This window comes from Phalangium opilio, unplaced genomic scaffold (genome assembly GCF_054372755.1).
Source record: "Phalangium opilio isolate 3A_F unplaced genomic scaffold, DU_Popi_V2 ptg000032l_1, whole genome shotgun sequence".
NCBI classification, from domain to species: Eukaryota; Metazoa; Arthropoda; class Arachnida; order Opiliones; family Phalangiidae; genus Phalangium; species Phalangium opilio.
In genome coordinates, this window is record NW_028324159.1 from 1,903,716 (window position 1) to 1,921,701 (window position 17,986).

The following is a 17,986-nucleotide window of genomic DNA, read 5'->3' on the forward strand; positions in this document are numbered from 1 at the left end:
GGAAGATATTTCGAATTCGCATCTAATGTAAATAAAGGGCAAGAACGAACTTTTTCTTGTGAAACTCAAAGGCTTTTATCGTAAAACTGAAAAATTCTAACTGATAACATCATTCTACTGCGTCTTCAGCTCTCTTTCACACATCAAACTTAAAACTAGAAAACTAAAGTCTAGTGTTAGCTTCCGGATACCTTCAATTGTACTAAAAGACTCTAATATTAATAATGTAAGTACACATTTTCTTTTAATTATTATTCCGTGAACCCTCGCTCCTTCTTAATTGGTTTTATTTATAACCACTAATACTTTATAGTTATTATATTGTTAATCCTCGATCGTTTTTTATCTGCAGGGACAATACGAACGTTTTTGAAATATCGTCAAGTAAATCTATTACCATCACGCCCAACTGCATGATTAGACTAGGATTTACGGATGGGTCCACCGGTATTTTTCTAACCGAGGGCGAATACTATCAACTGTACCGAATGAAAGAAGAAATATTCTTCCAAAATGATGACGCCAAGCCAACTTCATCTTTCTTTGAGGGGACAACCACCAAACGGATAGAACTGAAAACCTACTAGGAACGTAAAATGCTGAATATCCGCGAAATGACAATGGGAAGCTGTAAAAACTACGGAATGTTTTTCCCTACCAAAAATGGATTTGCCATAGGACTTAGGATATGGCAAAATCTTAAGGAGAAACACCCCCAAGTTGATTTTATGCTTAACGAGACCTAGAAGGTTTTCCACGCGATAAAGGAAATTGTTGTTCTTCAGCTCACGAACCTAACTAAAAATTCGTGCAACGGATGTTTCATCGATCATCCGTCTCAATTACAGCATGAATGTCTTGTACACGATTGGGCTGGACGGGTTGAAATGCACTTTTCAAGTGCAGTTAGTAATTGAAATATAAAATCAATTACCGATGTTTTCAGTAAATCAAAATTAAGTTTTCACTTCTGTAAACAAATGGTAACTAAAATTGTTTGTGACTCTAAACAATATCTGTGAATAAATAAAATTTTCTTATATTCAAATTGAATTATTACTTTGTACCAAAAAGATTTAATTAAATTATTGAAAAACAAACCTTGATTTAATAATTATTTATTTAAAAAGTTATACAGGGTGTTACAAAAAGATTTGTCACAAATTCAGGGGCGCATTGTACGGGTCATAACAAGACTAAGTCACCAAAGAACTGTGGTCCAAAACTGAACACCCGCGGAGATACGGGCCATCAAAGTATCACGTAAAATGCGATGAATTTTCCCTTCAAGTGAAACGACGAATATGGCTTGACCATATTGTTTTCAATTAATTGGTCATAATTGAAAAAGATTCGATATTTAAGAAACGATCGATTCTGGGGGCAGAGCTAAAAGCATTTTAGACCAAAAAATTAAACATTTAATTTGGTAAAGTGTTTTAATGTGGCCTAAAGTTACAACGACGTTTTCAGATCGCTGTAGTTTCTGAGTGGCTTGGTTTTTCATTCATTAAAACGATGACCCATTCAACTTCTTTGTCAAGCCAACGAGTAAAGCGCTTTTACGTGTAAGCAAGAGCGCCTAGTTATTTGAAAGATGTCGTGATAACGGCATGAACCTAGTAAAACCGGCGTTTTTAACCAGACCGTGGTATTTTTACCCAATCTCGCATGTCTGTTATCAAACCCCTGTGGAAGTTACGTTTGCCATCGAACATTCGTGGATATCTGTGTCGTGGGACATTCTTCTAAGACAGATTCACTATCGGCCACGAATGCAATAAATGACGCATACGGCGACAAACGACAATGCTATTTCTCACGTGATTGTAATACTGTATGACGCGTAATCTTTCGAAAAGTAGTCAATTAAGTACATTGCTGCTAGTAATGATTGGTAACTACACCTGCTAATACATTACAATGTTTTTTAAAGGGTCTTAAAGTAGACCAATTAAAAAACAATTGTTTTGCTATAAGAAGGGACTGTGCTAGTTTCAAATCACTTCAGAAAAAACTTACAGTCCTAAAAGTTATGGAAAATTATTCAAACGAGGAGCTAGCCGATATGCACCTTATGTATGGACGAGCATTAGGGAATGCTCTGGAAGCCAGGCGCCTTTACCAAGAGATGTTTCCTCAACGACGATTGCCGTGTCGTCAAACTTTCGAGGCGGTAGATCGACGTTTGCGAGAGACAGGGCAACTACGGCGAAGGGGTGGAGATGGAAGACCGCAAGATGTACCCGAAAACTTAGAAAACCAAGTCCTGCAAATCGTACAAAATGATCCCGGAACCAGTACCCGCAAGGTGGCAGATCAACTTGATGTGAATCATGTAAAGGTTTGGAGAATCCTAAACAATCACGGATTTCACCCGTACCACCACCAGAAGGTTCAGGCTTTAAATCCAGATGACTATCCAAGGAGGCTACAGTTTTCAAACTGGTTTATCCACCAATGTGTTGCGAATCCCCAATTTCCAGGCATGGTCTTAGTGACCGACGAGGCCACGTTTGCCCAGGACGGAATCATCAACTCTCACAACATGCATCAATGAAGCCAAGAGAACCCGCACGCCATCGTGGTAGCAAGTCATCAAGTCAAATTTAGTTTAAATGTTTGGTGCGGCATTGTTGGTAATCTTTTAATCGGACCGCACTTCCTCCCACAAAGACTTAACGGTCAACATTATCTCCAATTTCTAACTGAAACGCTACCGGAACTCTTAGAAGATGTGCCCTTGGCTCAGTGGCGCGACATGTGGTTTATGCACGATGGCGCTCCCGCTCATTTCAGGCGCGACGTTCGGGCACATTTGGACGCCACCTATCCTGGAAGGTGGATCGGTCGTGGACGACCTGTTGCTTGGCCAGCTCGTTCGCCCGACCTCAACCCTTTGGATCTCTTTCTTTGGGGTCATTTGAAGAACATGGTTTACGAAACGGAAGTTCCAAACATCGAAGAGTTACGTAGAAGGATCACTGAGGCATGCGAAACCATCAGAAATACACCAGGAATCTTTGAACGAGTTCGTGGGTCTTCCGTTAAAAGGGCCGAAGCTTGCGTAAGAGCTCAAGGACAACATTTTGAACAAATTTTGTAAAATTTAATTAATAAAATACTATCTCGATGCTCATTGCACCCTTTAAAAAACATTGTAATGTACTAGTTGACATTTGATCTAGCAGGTGTAGTTATCAATCATTACTAGCAGCAATGTACTTAAGCGACTTCTTTTCGAAGGATTACGCGTCATACAGTATTACAATCACGTGAGAAATATCATTGGTCGTTTGTCGCCGTATGCGTCATTTATTGCATACGTGGCCGATAGTGAATCTGTCTTAGAAGAATGTCCCACGACACAGAAATCCACGAATTTTCGATGGCAAACGTAACTTCCACAGGAGTTCGATAACAGACATGCGAGATTGGGTAATAATACCACGGTCTGGTTAAAAACGCCGGTTTTACTAGGTTCATGCCGTTGTCACGACATCTTTCAAATAACTAGGCGCTCTTGCTTACACGTAAAAGCGCTTTACTCAATGGCTTGACAAAGAAGTTGAATGGGCCATCGTTTTAATGAATGAAAAACCAAGCCACTCAGAAACTACAGCGATCTGAAAGAGCCGTTGTAACTTTAGGCCACATTAAAACACTTTAGCAAATTAAATGTTTAATTTTTTGGTCTAAAATGCTTTTAGCTCTGCCCCCAGAATCGATCGTAATATCGTATGTTTTTCGATTATGACCAATTAATTTAAAACAATATGGTCAAGCCATATTCGTCGCTTCACTTGAAGGGAAAATTCATCACTTTTTACGTGATACTTTGTTTCTAAAGATGGATTCCATAGCTATTAGCCTAAACATTAAAACCCTAATTGAAAAATGTTTCGCACACTAGGCAATATTGATCAGCATTATGGTGTTACTTACCGTCGAAAAGAGAGTGTTTTTCAGAACTACAATTGAGTACCTATTTCCATAGCTTACCAGGCTCAGGTCTGAAATATTTTCGTTTTCAGTACAGTTTTATAACTGAGTTCGGTTTAGAAAAGGGGCAGATGACTAGTACCGTTCGTTCTGTTAGTTCTTATTTTTATAAATAATAATCTTCAGCTTTGAATAAAGATGTTTGTTTTTCAGGGATATTTATTTTATATTCCGTATACTATCGTTAATGCTGGCAGACTATTAACTATGTCAAAGTTTTTCGATGAAAGATGCACTTACAAAAATATGGTACCTAAGTAGTGGTGTAAATTTTATTCTGCACTATTTCTACACCTTCAGGGTGTTGAAATCATGAGAAAATAGTGCGATATTTTATTAACACCATTAGCTAAAATGAGTTCAAAAACATTATCCGATAATTAAACCTGAATGGATTAAAATAACAACTTCTATTATACCATTAAATGGTGTTAATATAATATGAAAATTGAGCCAGTTTTTTTAATAAGCATTGGTTTCCATAAATAGTGTAAAAAAGGCACAAAAAACTTGATTTGTTCAAAGGTGCCCAATTGATACGTAAATGAAATAAAATAACTTCCAAATTCCAATACCATAATAAAAGTGTTAAACTAATTTGAATATGAAGCATCATTTTAAATGCCATTATTTTAACTAAAAAATGTAAAGAAGGCACCATTTAATTGATGAAGTTTAAATAGTGCATCAATTCACGCCATATTCAAATATTATTGCAAATAAAAAGGACATATTTGGCATTTTTGCAACATTTAATGAGCTTTTCAGGCAATCTGCCGAATTTTTTATTATTACTAAGTTCAATCGTGTTGAAGGTAGTCAAAAATTGCGCCATGTCATATTACTAACCAAATCGAGTGAAATATTTAATTTTTCAATAATTAGCACAACGTTTGCGGTGTAACACAACCCCTTTTAAACACCATTTTAAGTACCTATTTACAACATTGAAAACCACTATTTACAAAATTTAAAACCCCTATGTAATAAAGAGTATGCTTTGTTTATAATGCGCCACTTTAAAATCTTTCTGTATGTGCAGTTTTTCGTTTTGCACTCTTAAGGTGGTTCCGTTTTCCTGTGGCTGGGCGCCTTTATCCCCCTTTCTTCTTCATTTTTTTGGTGTGACGTAACGCATTTTGTTATAAATTAGATTCTCGCATTTCAAATTTCCTGTAAATTTTTCACTCAAAATTCTATTCTAGTTCACGTTACACCTCATAGGTGGCGTAGTATAATATATTTTCAAATGAAACAAATTTTCTGCCACACCGGGAACTGATCCCGCGACCCCTGATCCATACATGACGCCAGTTCTGACGCCTTAACCGTCTGTGCAACGATCTAGATCCCCAATCCCCATATAAAGTTTATTTATCATGGGAGCTGATTAGTTTAGTCAGAGATTACGTATTATTAGTCCGGATTACACACATCCCATCTAGCAAAGCTAAACTAAAATTTTTAAAATTAAACTATGTATGCTACTTTGGCTAAATATTTGAACATAAATTCAAATTTACAAATGATTATAACTGTTTCGCACATTTGTATTTGCACTCGCGAATATGGTCTAATTGGTTAAAATATTTATCTACATAATATAAAACATCCATCAAATTAAACACTAATAACAAATTCAATTCATTTTTCAAAAGTTTACCTTTCCATCCAATCTTGCTGAAGTTAGCGGTAGTAGTTAGTAGAGGGGAACGCCGGTTAATTGTGGTATAGGGAGTATCCCCTACCCTTCAATGTATTTTAAATTAGTCACATGCTTAGTTTGGATATTCCTTCATAGGAACTATACTACTATGAATTGGAAATTTAAACAATCTATCTTAAAGAAGATGAAAACCATAATGCTAATTAGAGTAAAACTTAATAGAACAGTGAAAAAACTGCCAATTTGGAGGTCAATAATAAAATGTTGCGTTAGTGATAAGGCTAAGAAACTGTGAATGTTTCAGTATAAAATTATTTAGAATTACTTAATGAATATAAACTTAAAATATATCATTCAACGTCTCGTTTGAAACATCAATTTTTTATGGAGCCTGTTGTTGCCATAAACAAATCCCACTTGCCGTGGGAACAACAGGAGGCAGTATGTTTGCAAGTTACTGTAGCAGTTTGAGATGACTGAAAAATAAGTAACGCCCTGACGGCAAAAGATCCACGATTAGAGCGAGATTAGTCCCCTACCTCATTTACCCCACACATCGCAGCATAGGCTTAGATAAGACTTGAATGTATAAGAAAGGTTTTTTGATTGGATGTAGCTTTTTTCTTATTATGTTTACTTTTTCAAAAAATTCAACTGAACTAACATACGGGCTATTGATACGTGGATAAAATTTCAAGAAGATCCTTCCAATAGTTTATATAATGAAGCCTTTAGACGCTCAATATTTTTCTCAAATAAAATGAGGGACACATATAAAATTCATCATCTTATAGACTATTCCCAAAACATTTCTATAATTGTGCAAATAAAAATCAAACATGATGTTGAATGCACAATATTTAGAAAAACCTTAAAACTTTATTGGACAAATATCTTAATTAAACTCTACATGATTTATTCAATTATATTGAATATATTTTTTGGACACAATATAAATGTTGACGTTGAGTCCATAAACCGGGTAAAATTTAAATGACCAAACACTACATATAAAACTTCAAAAACACAGACTTTGAGTTATTCGAATGCAAAATATTTTTCAATGGTTTGAAAAACATGAGCAATAAAAAGACTTATTCAATATATTTTCAGTTAACTACGGAAATTTTATCCAAAATTAACCGTAAATGGTGTTTAATTTCTTAAAAAAATAATGTGGCATAGTATTTTAACTGTCTATAAATGTTTGTCTGGATAACGTTTTTAGCCATATCGTAGTATACGATAGGCTCTTAGTTTGACCCGAGCCGTCGTAGTAGTAGTAGTAGTAGTAGTAGTGGCCGGGGTTGTCGCTTCGTTATCGTCAGATTTTAGCTTAAAAGGAACTTTATATTACCACAACCCACCCATAGGGGTTACTGGGCTGGGTTAGAGATTTAATTTTAATAAAAAAATTTTCAGGTCAGACCCGGGAATCGAACCCGGGTCGCTGGCGTAGTAGACAAACATTCTACCACTCAACCATAGAGACTTGATAGAAACCCCGAGTATTTTATCATTTATTTTTATCTCTAAAATGTCGGGGTGATGTGGGGTGGGGTACCTCTTAATCTGTGGGGTCGGATACTTTTGAATTTTTATCTGTGGGGTCGGATACTTATGAATTTGTATGTTTGGGGTTTTTATATTCATTTTCTTTTTATGTGTGTGCTAATTAAATAGATAACGATTTTCCCCGACTGTTTAGAGTAGGGAATCGAGGGCAATTCATTCTGACTTTATGCAAGGTAAATCATTTAAGCATTGAAAAAGATAGCGCTATTCACTCATTAGGGTAAGGTATAGAGGGGTTATCCACTCATTAGGGTAGGGTATAGAGGGGCTATTCACTCGTACGATATGGCTACTATTACAAGCCCTTGGGCCGTCTTGTTTCATATACTTTTTATTAACCAACGGGGCCTCCCGTTCTTCGCGCGAATTATTGAGTGTGTAGGGTCCTCTATATAAAAAATTAATGTTGCTAAGGGTGGGTTTCATTTTCATAAAATTAATCACAGATTTTAACCAAAAACTGGAAAATGTCCATAGAAATAGCATAGGAAACTTTCCAAACTTTCATATTTTGTTTATACCCTTACAAAAATAACTATACGTTAGATTGATTTGAAACGGTCTTAGCTGAAAGCCCCTTATTAAAAACTGGCGCCTATTTTTTATAATTAAGAAAAATCAAGTCTAATTATTGTTTATCATAGTTTTAATTGCATGCTCTGACTTACGTGGTTTACCCTCAAACTGTGGATCTTAAGACGTTTTAGCATGGGTTAAGTAGTGTAGAAAGCCACTCTTGGACTCTCGTCGTTTTACCGCTGATATAATCAAAAGTTTGAGCAATTATCTTGCTTAAAGGACATTTTAACTTATGTGTGTCCAACTAATTTAGTTGCGAAGTACAGATTAAAGCTAATTAAACTGGATTAAGAATAAAGTATAATTAATCTAGATTAGCCTTTAAAGATATTTATACTTGATTAACAGATGAAGATAATTAAAATTTATTACCAATTAAAGATAATTAAAATTTATTACCAATTAAAGATAATTAAAATTGATCCCCAAATAAAGATCATTAAAACTGATCGCCAAATAAAGATAATTAAAATTGATCACCAATTAAAGATAATTAAACTCCTACCAATAGGAGAATATTAAACTAGATTACCAATAAAAGATAGATACAATTTTTTTTAAAATAATTGATATTAATAATCATGTCTTCAAAAGTGAAAATTTGAATATCTGCTACTTCCGGCCATAAATTTTCTACATTCGTCTTTTACTCTTTTTCGTCGTTGTCAACAAAGACAGTTTTTATTAATGTGGCTTTGCGCCCATTCCAAGGAGGGGTATAAATTCATATTTAAACGGATAACAGAATCAAAATATTCAGTTATTGGACGGTTTCATATATTACACTCTAGATTTTGCGGACGAACAAAATGGGAACAAATGAAATGGAATTTCTGGGAAAATATCGTTTTTATAAATACAGGTATATAATTGATAATAAGCAGCATTAGAATAAAATTTAAAGTGAATTTCAACTCAATAGATACACGCAAGAGTTCCCGGCAAATTACGGCACAATCGAGGTACTAAAGTTAAAGTTTAAAAATCATTTTAAAACGTAGTTTTCATATTTAAATGTGTTCCGAAGCAAACATGGACAATGTCTAATCAAGGGTCGAGATACGAAGACACGGCTGATTACTTACGAAGAGCGTTCAACATAAGGTACATTCCGAAAAAATATATATTGTCGAATTTTAAATTGTACGCCACTTTCAGAACGCTTTTCAACGAACACAAAATTGGGTATTTCGATTTGTTACAAGGTTTGGAGAATCCAGAAAAATTCTATGTAAGTGAAACATTTTCGGCTAGAAGGGTTTTACGATAATTATAAACTGCACTACCACATTTTGAGTTTATTTAGGATAAACATTGCGTTATGTTTCCGGTACCACTTTCTTACTTCTCCGACCTGGTGCCTAATTACAGCCCATCCTCGCCATTCGAAACTGTGAAGACGATAATCGTGACCACTGGTCCCAAAAAAGTCGTTTCTACTTCCTTATCTTTGCTAGCTTTGGATAATATAGTGAATTTTACTCTTCTTAAGTGAGCTTAAACGCGTACAATTCTCATCAGAGTTTTTCTAGGTGGTGGCATTAACCGGGTTGAGCATTCTTATGATGTCAGTTTTGCTTGTATTTTATTTCTTGGCGATGAACCGATACAAATTCTTGTCTTTCAAAAGTATGGCACACGATACGGTGGAAAATATCTGGCATTACTCGGCCTTAATGTCTAATGAAGGTAATTGTTACTTTTGCTACAAATAAACCTTAGTAGGAGAGTATTTAATATTCGGCTAACTGTCTAGCACTTCCTGTCGTTTTGCTCCAAATGACACCTCGTTTGCTTGCTTCGTCGTGGATCATCGGACTGACTTTCATTCTGTTTTTCTTCGGTTGCTACTTGTGTACGGAGTTCACGATCGAGAGTTACAATTACATCGATACCCTATCGGACCTAATTGAATCGGGAGTGCCTCCTTTAACTATTGAAGGAGGCGGGGCTTTCGCTGCTCTTAGAGTTTTGGTATCAACACTTCCCTCTCTCTTTTGTACCACTTTGGCGGCATGAAACCGTTATTTTCTGTATCCCAACAACGTTAGAGCACAAGTGCAACTATCTTTTTTACATTTTCATTATAGTGCTCTATTCTCATATCCAGTAATGCATTGTTTTGGTTGATTATTCATTGTTTCTCGCTTCTAGGCTAACGAAGACCAGGTTGTAAAGAAATGGTTCGAAGGGTTGACTGGCGAAAATTTCATTACTCTGATGGACCTTCTGGATTTCGAAGGCTATATTCCAGTTATTTCAGGGGAGAAAGCCTTCATTATAAGCGCAACCTATCTAATGTGGCTATTCGGAGAAGTTCTGAACTCTGATCCCTCTAATAAAGCGTTTTTTGCTGACCAAGGGGGATTTTATTTTTCTAAAGAACAAGTCTGCTTTGATAATTTGAGCGTAATTTACAATACTTCTTGGATCACTAGCTTTCCAGAACTCGATGAATTCGGACAAACCAGGTCAGCATTATTTTTACGTTGATTCCTACCTTTCTTAATGAAAACTAATTTTAAGACGAATAGCAGGGAATACCGTTTAGGGAACAAGAAGCACGTGATAATCACGTTCATTTTAAAGCATTATCCCAACAAAAACATCTCTGTAAAAATATGCCAAGTTGTTTGGCCGTAAAATGAAGTGATATCTAAATTACGGCCAAGTTATTATCTCCAGGTGAACCAAAAAGAAGTGAGATCTAAAATACGGCCAAGTTATTATCTTCAGGTGAACCAACATTTTATTCGACTTAAAATTTCTCAAGAATGTTTTTCTGACTTGGCCATTAGAATTTCAAAGATTCGTTTAATTCCAGATATGGATCGGAATTAAAATATTAAATCAAATTGGTTAAATATTCTTGAATAGCCTTCGTGGTTAAACTTGTAACTTCCGTTCTTCACCTTCACGGGCGCAAAGAAGAAGGATGCAAGTTTGGAATGCTAATGGCCAAGTCAGAAAAACATTCTTGAGAAGTTTTAAGTCGAATAAAATGTTGGTTCACCTGGAGATAATAACTTGGCCGTATTTTAGATCTCACTTCTTTTTACGGCCAAACAACTTGGCATATTTTTACAGAGATGTTTTTGTTGGGATTTCACTCCTTTTTGTACGTGCATGTTCTTGTAGATTTATAGAAGTAGGATTATGAAGTGAAATAAACATTTGTACTTTTAGATTTTTATTTGTTCTTCAACAGAATAGATTTAAGAAAAACTAAATGAATCAAAACACGCTTAGAACCATTTCAGACGAAATGAAAAGGAAATGAGTAAAAAATTCATTTACTAAAACATTGTAAAAAACATAAATTTTACAATACGAAAGAATCATTTTAGTGAAAAATATTAATATTAAAAGACGAAAAAATTAAATTATAATGTCCTATTACGAGGGGATCTAAATTATAAAACTCCCATTTCAGGGGCTAACAGGAGAAAATTCCCGCATTTGGGACTTTTTCCTTTCTTTGTATTCTAAGTCCTGCTTGTATGCCAAATTTTATCATTTCCCCAACACCGGAAGTGCCCTAGAGGTTTAGATGATGACTCCAGTTCTAAACCCCCATTTCAGGGGCTAAAAGGGGAAAACTCCCGCTTTTGGGACTTTCTCCTTTGCTTGTATGCTTAGTGGTACAAGTATGCCAAATTTCATCATTCTAGCACCACCGGAAATGCCCTAGAGGTTTTGATGATGTGTCAGTCAGTCAGTCAGTCTCATAATGTGTCATTTTCACATGGGATTTTCACAGAAACCAAATGAGTTAAAAAGCTGAAAGTTGGAGAACTTCCTAGGATTAACACTGTGCCCTTGAGGTGCAAATATTAGTGGTGTACTATTCCCCAGTACCGAGTTACAAGGGGGTGAAAATGAGGCTGAAATGTTTCGGGTAAAGGATTGCTGGTAGTGCACGACAACTTGGCGGGTGCACTGCCTGTAGTGTTGTTACTTTATCAATAAACACTCAGAATAAAGTTATAACCATTCTTTATTCAAACCCGTGGACTACTGCCTACTACATTGATAACCAGGTTTATTTTTATGCCCTTATCTAATCGCTTATCTTATCTTATCTATACTGACGTCACTACATCACATCACATCTTTCTTTTTTTTTGAACAGGAAACTAAATTACAACAGTAGACTAAAACTAAAATTATTAATTAACAAACTTTGGGTATTACCGTTAATGCAACTATTCTTATTAAAACAAACTAAATACAAATATACAAAACTAAATACAAATATACAAGTTATAAAATGTTAATGTCCAGTAGTCTCAGAACGGCACGGCCCCATATCTGCTGGGAGGGACTCCGCGACGTTCTCTTTCAGGATAGCGTCTAACTGCCGGCGTAGTAACTTCCGAAGTTCGATGCCAGGCTGGAAGTTCCGATATGTCCCCGGCCTCGCTACCAATTTCCGAGCGAGACCTCTGACTCACTGCAACCTCAGGGACTGCCTTGAAAAACGACGAGTTCCTTTCCAGAAGCTTCCCTCTGCGTGCCGCCGTGATTTGGGACCCTTTTACTTCGATGATCTGATACGGGTCGGGATCGTAGAAGGCCGTCAGCTTGTTTCGTTTTTCTTGTCGGACCAGGACCTTGTCGCCAACTTGGAATGTGTAATGGGACGAACGACGCTTCTCGTCCGCGTAACCCTTCATGGAGGCCTTCTTTCTTCTATCCTTTTGCCGGACTTCATCATCAGACTTCGTCTTTCCGACCTCGGGAAACCAAGACCGAATCTTACGTCCAAACAAAACCTCCGCTGGAGATTTCCCCGTTGTCGAGTGAGGCGTCGTACGGTAGTTGACTAGGAAATTGCTCAACTCTCCTTTCCATGGCCGCTTTTCGACATGGGTTGCTTGTATAAATTTATTAAGAGTCCTCATGAAGCGTTCCACTTCACCGTTCGCCTGCGGCCAGAGTTTCGTGACCTTCTTATGGTAGCAACCCAGCTGCCCTAATTTCTTGGTAAAGGTGTTGGAATTAAATGGTGGTCCGTTATCTGTCTTTATTTGCTTCGGAAATCCAAACATGGCGAACACCCGTTCTAACTTGTCCAGAATGTTCGAGGACGAGAGTGACGTCACAATCTGAACTATAGGGTAGCGGGAATGCTCGTCGATTATCACCATCAGATGGCATCCATCCGGGAATGGGCCAGCGAAATCCATAACCAAGTGTGACCATATTTCTTCAGGTAGCTCCGTCATAGACAGCGGCTCTGTTTTCACCTCTCGAACCACGGCTTGACAGGCAAGACATCGTCGGATTTTTGCTTCTACCAAGTTGTCTATTCCCGGAAACCAGACTTTCTCCCGTAACAGCATCTTTGTTTTTACTATTCCTTGATGTCCAACGTGGGCCAATTCGACGCACTGATCTCTCAAAGATTCTGGCATGACAATTCGGGTTCCTCTAAGAACGATTCCGTTTTCATGCAGTGATAGCTCCCTGCGTATCTTCTTGAAAAGCTCCAGCCCCTTGTCAGCAAAGCCGAGCTCACTCCTCCCTGGTTTGAGAAGCTCCTGTATAAGTTTCTGCATGACTGGATCTTTGGCAGTTTCCTCCACTACCATCGCCTTACTAATAGCCTCCGGCATGGCGGTTTCTACTATGCCAATAATGTATTCTTCTAGATCGTCTTCTTCCAGGTCATTACTAGGCATCGGGTGACGTGACAAGTAATCAGTGGGATTGTCCTTCCCCGGCCGGTACACGGTATCAAAGGTATATTGCTGAACCTTAAGGCACAGCCGTTCTATTCGTGCCGACGTTCGTAGGTGCGGCTTTCCCAAAATATGGACCAGAGGTTGATGATCAGTATATACTGTGAACTTGAGGCCATATACGAACAAATGATAATGTTCTACCGCCCATTGTACCGCTAGTAGCTCGCGTTCCACTTCCGAATATCTCCTCTGGACTCCGGTAAGCGACTTGCTTGCATATGCCACCACTCTAACTTGCTTCGAGACTGGGTCCTCTTGACTTAGGATCGCTCCTAGCCCCACCGGACTTGCATCAACCACAATATTGGTTTTGTAAGACGGGTTGAAGTAGGCCAACTTAATATCCGCACTCAGTCTTTCTTTGAGTGTCTCAAAGGCTTGCTGCTGTTGTGCAGTCCATTTGATGGGGGCCTCCGTTCTCAATAGCTGCCGTATAGGGTATGTGATTGTAGCCAGGTCTGGAATGAACCTTCCACTATATTGTATCATTCCTAATAGACTTCGCACCTCTTCGATGGTGGTTGGAGATTCGAGAGATGTGAAAGCCGTGATCTTGGCTGGATCAACTGAGACTCCTTTGTCCGAGAGAGTGAAACCGAAGAATACCAATGATCGTTTTCCAAATTGGCATTTACCTTCATTCAGAGTCAACCCCGACTCCTGCAATTTCTGAAGAACCGCCTCTAGGTTTTGGTCGTGCTCTTGATCCGTTTGTCCACAAACCAGGATATCATCACTTGCGTTTATCGTTCCCGGGATTCCCGCTATTACTCGTGCAATTATTTCTTGAAATTGCTCCGCGGCTGAAGTGATCCCAAATATTAAGCGTTTATACCTTCTCAAACCCAAATGTGTTGAAAATGTCGTGATGGCCCTAGACTCTTCATCCAGTTCGATCTGGTGGTACCCCATTTTTAAATCGATTTTCGAAAACAGCTTTGCCCCGTTTGCCAGGGCCAGAATATCCTCAGCCGTAGGAGTTGGGTGGCGTTCTCTCATGACTGCCTTATTGGGAAGTCTCATGTCGACGCATATCCGATATGTCTGCCTTCTCTCTCTGGATCCCTCTGTTCCAACATTGTCTTCCGGATTCTTGTCTCTTTTGGGTATCAATACAATGGGAGAGACCCAAGGCGTAGGTCCCGTGACCCTTTCTATGATATCTTCGGCCTCCAGTCTCTCTAGTTCCTCCTTTACTATTTCCCGCATGGCAAACGGTATTCGACGGTGCGGCTGGACCTTCCCCGGAACAGATTGATCGACATGTATGTGTGCTCTGTATCCTTTCAGCTTTCCTACTCCTCTGAACAGGTCGGGGAACTTTTCTTTCCAGTCTATGGTCGTCGTGACTGACCGTATTTCCAGAGTGTTTGACGTCTTCCCTTCCGTCATTATTTTGATTAGGCCCAGATCTTCTGCGGTTCTAAATCCCAGAACCGGTATCGTTTTGCATCGAACCACATATATGTAAGCGGTTTCTCTACTTCGCGGGGTCTTAAAGACCACTTCACAGCGTCCTATTACTGGTAAGAATCCCTTGGAACCATACGCCCGGAGCTTAATTGTAGTTGTCTTCAATGGTGGCAACTTGAGGACTCTATACGTCTCTTCTCCCATGACGTTGACCGTCGCTCCCGAGTCGATCATCATGTTTAGCTCTTTACCATTGACAGAGAGGGTGATTTGCGGGGATCCTCCTTTTGAGCTTTTGACTGTGTTGACGTACTGTTCCTGTGATACTTCTTCCTCCGAGCTTACTTCATCAGAGTCCGCCTTTTCCAGTACCCGAACCCTTTGGGTTTTTCTTGTAACAACTTTCCGTTTGACTTTGCAGCACCTTGCGAAGTGATTCCTTCTCTTGCAGGCGGAACAGATCTTTCCCTTCGCTGGACAACCTTTTTCCCCATGTGGCCATTCGTATCCACAGTTAAAACAAAGTGTATCACGCTGCGATGAAGTATGTCTTGGCTCAGTTTCGAATTTTTGTGCCGACTTTCCTGATCTGTACGTTCGCACCGAATCAACCCGGTCACTGAACTTCTCGACCTTCACTGTTTCCGGTTTTTCCATGTCCGCTGCTTGCCGATCCGTAGCTTCATCTAACCGTCCTTGTTTCAGAATGTCGTCCATTGTTAGTTGTGGATCTCTCAGCGCTGCTCTCCTTAGACGTTTCGATTTGACTCCAAGTATGAACTGGGACTTGATTTCTCTATTTGCGCTATGAAAATCGCAGTGTACTGACAGCTTCCGAAGACGGGTGTGGAATTCGTCTATTGTTTCGTTGTCCTCTTGCTTGGCTCGTTTAAACTGAAATACCTCGTATTCAATATTTCGCTGGGGAGCGAAGTGAGTCTGCAGTGCTGTTTTAGCTTGATCATATGTTGTTCCTACGTCAGGGAGAGTAGTGAAGATGTCGTATACTTCCTCACCAACCGTATGAAGAAGCATGGCACGTTTCCGTGCGTCTTGTGAGATATTCATGGCAAGTAGGAATATGTCGAAACGCTCGATCCATTTTTCCCAGCGTGAAGCTACTGAGGATGAATCGTCATGCGGGGTGAAAGCTGTCAGTGCTGGTATATTTGCCGTCGCCATATTTCAGTTCGTCCGTACGCGGTTAAAGTCCCCGGCTATCAGAAGAGCCACCAACTGGTTGCGCGTCACTTGAACTGTTTAAAGCGAGATTCGTCCGTCCGCGATTGAAGTCCCCGGCTATTTAAAACCACCGACTGTATACGCGAAATCTCGTCCGTACGCGATGAAAGTCCCCGGTTATATTGAAAACCACCGACTGTATACGCGAAAAGCTCGTTTCCGTCGCCAAAATGTAGTGTTGTTACTTTATCAATAAACACTCAGAATAAAGTTATAACCATTCTTTATTCAAACCCGCGGACTACTGCCTACTACATTGATAACCAGGTTTATTTTTATGCCCTTATCTAATCGCTTATCTTATCTTATCTATACTGACGTCACTACACTGCCGTGCACCCAGATACCTCCTGAGAGTATGAAGCACATTTTATTAAATATTTTAAGAATAAAACACATCACATATTATTTGCGCGAAATACGAATCAAAATACTATAGATTCAATAATTTTTCCAAAGAATTTTAACCTTAAAAACTCAGCGATAGCGCAGCTTTTATTAGTGAAACAATTTTTAGAACTTTATAAGTGTGAAATTTATTAGATTACACCTACATACAAGAAAAAATAATTACCTATTTATATTATTGGTATAAAGAATAAAAGTCAACGATAACGTTATTATATTAGATAATGTACTTTCAAACTTTTACCCGTATTAATTGGATCGAAATTGATATAGTCTATCCGGTTATTTTCGTAATGTTTTCGTAAAGTAAAACTTTCAACTATCTGGACTTTGAATCCCGTTATCCCATGTACTTTGTCACCTGGAAGAAACTCATGGAGGAATCGACTAATATTGACATCAGTAGCATCGTCGTTCCGTTCTACATGCTCTTTTTGTTGATGTCAATATCTTTGGCCTTAACTTTCTTCGAGATATTTTTCCAAAATTTATTTTAATTTCAATCAATAGAACCTCATTTGGACACTGATTGATCCAATGCTAGAGAATATTTCCTTATGATTATATCCTGTTTATATTTATATTTATTTATATTTAAATATAATTTTATTGTTTGTTGTTCATGTTCGTTATAAAAAACCTTTTATTAAGGTTCACCGTAATGCAACTACCAGTGAATTTAATATTTATTAAATTAAATTATATCCTAATTTGATATGGGAATAAATTAATTTTCTGGATTTGGCACTGAACGAAACGCTAGTCTTATTGTTAAGCATTGAGTTAAGAATCTCTACTATGAAATGTTTCAATATGCATTTCCAAAAAACATATAACGCAAATTTTTATAATAAAACTGGAAAACTCTCGTGTGGTATTTCAAATGAGCAAAAGTTAAGAAAATATTCTGAATATTCGAATTTAAAAATTATACACATTAAATACGCCGAATGTTTTATTAACATCATCTTTATATCTTCAATATTAATATTGATGTACAAATGAAACCTTTCTTGGCGTTGCACGCTTCTTGTAAATACAAATAAACTTTTTGTAAAATTATTACTATTTTTATTATCGAATTTTGCAACATTTTATGTATCACTGTGGATTCATCAGACTTTTTGGCACATTATATATTTGTTTATCCGGAACATACAAGCTCTGGTTAGTTTGGCCACGATAGTTCTGACAGGGCCTACAAGAAATTAAGTGTTTAAACTCGTCGATGATCAATATATTTCAGGGAACATCATGTGGAATTAACCTGCTTTCGTTTTTATAATGGAACATTAAATTTAATCAAATTCAGCGATATCGTAACTTTTAATTTGTTTGTAAAGTTTCAGACTTT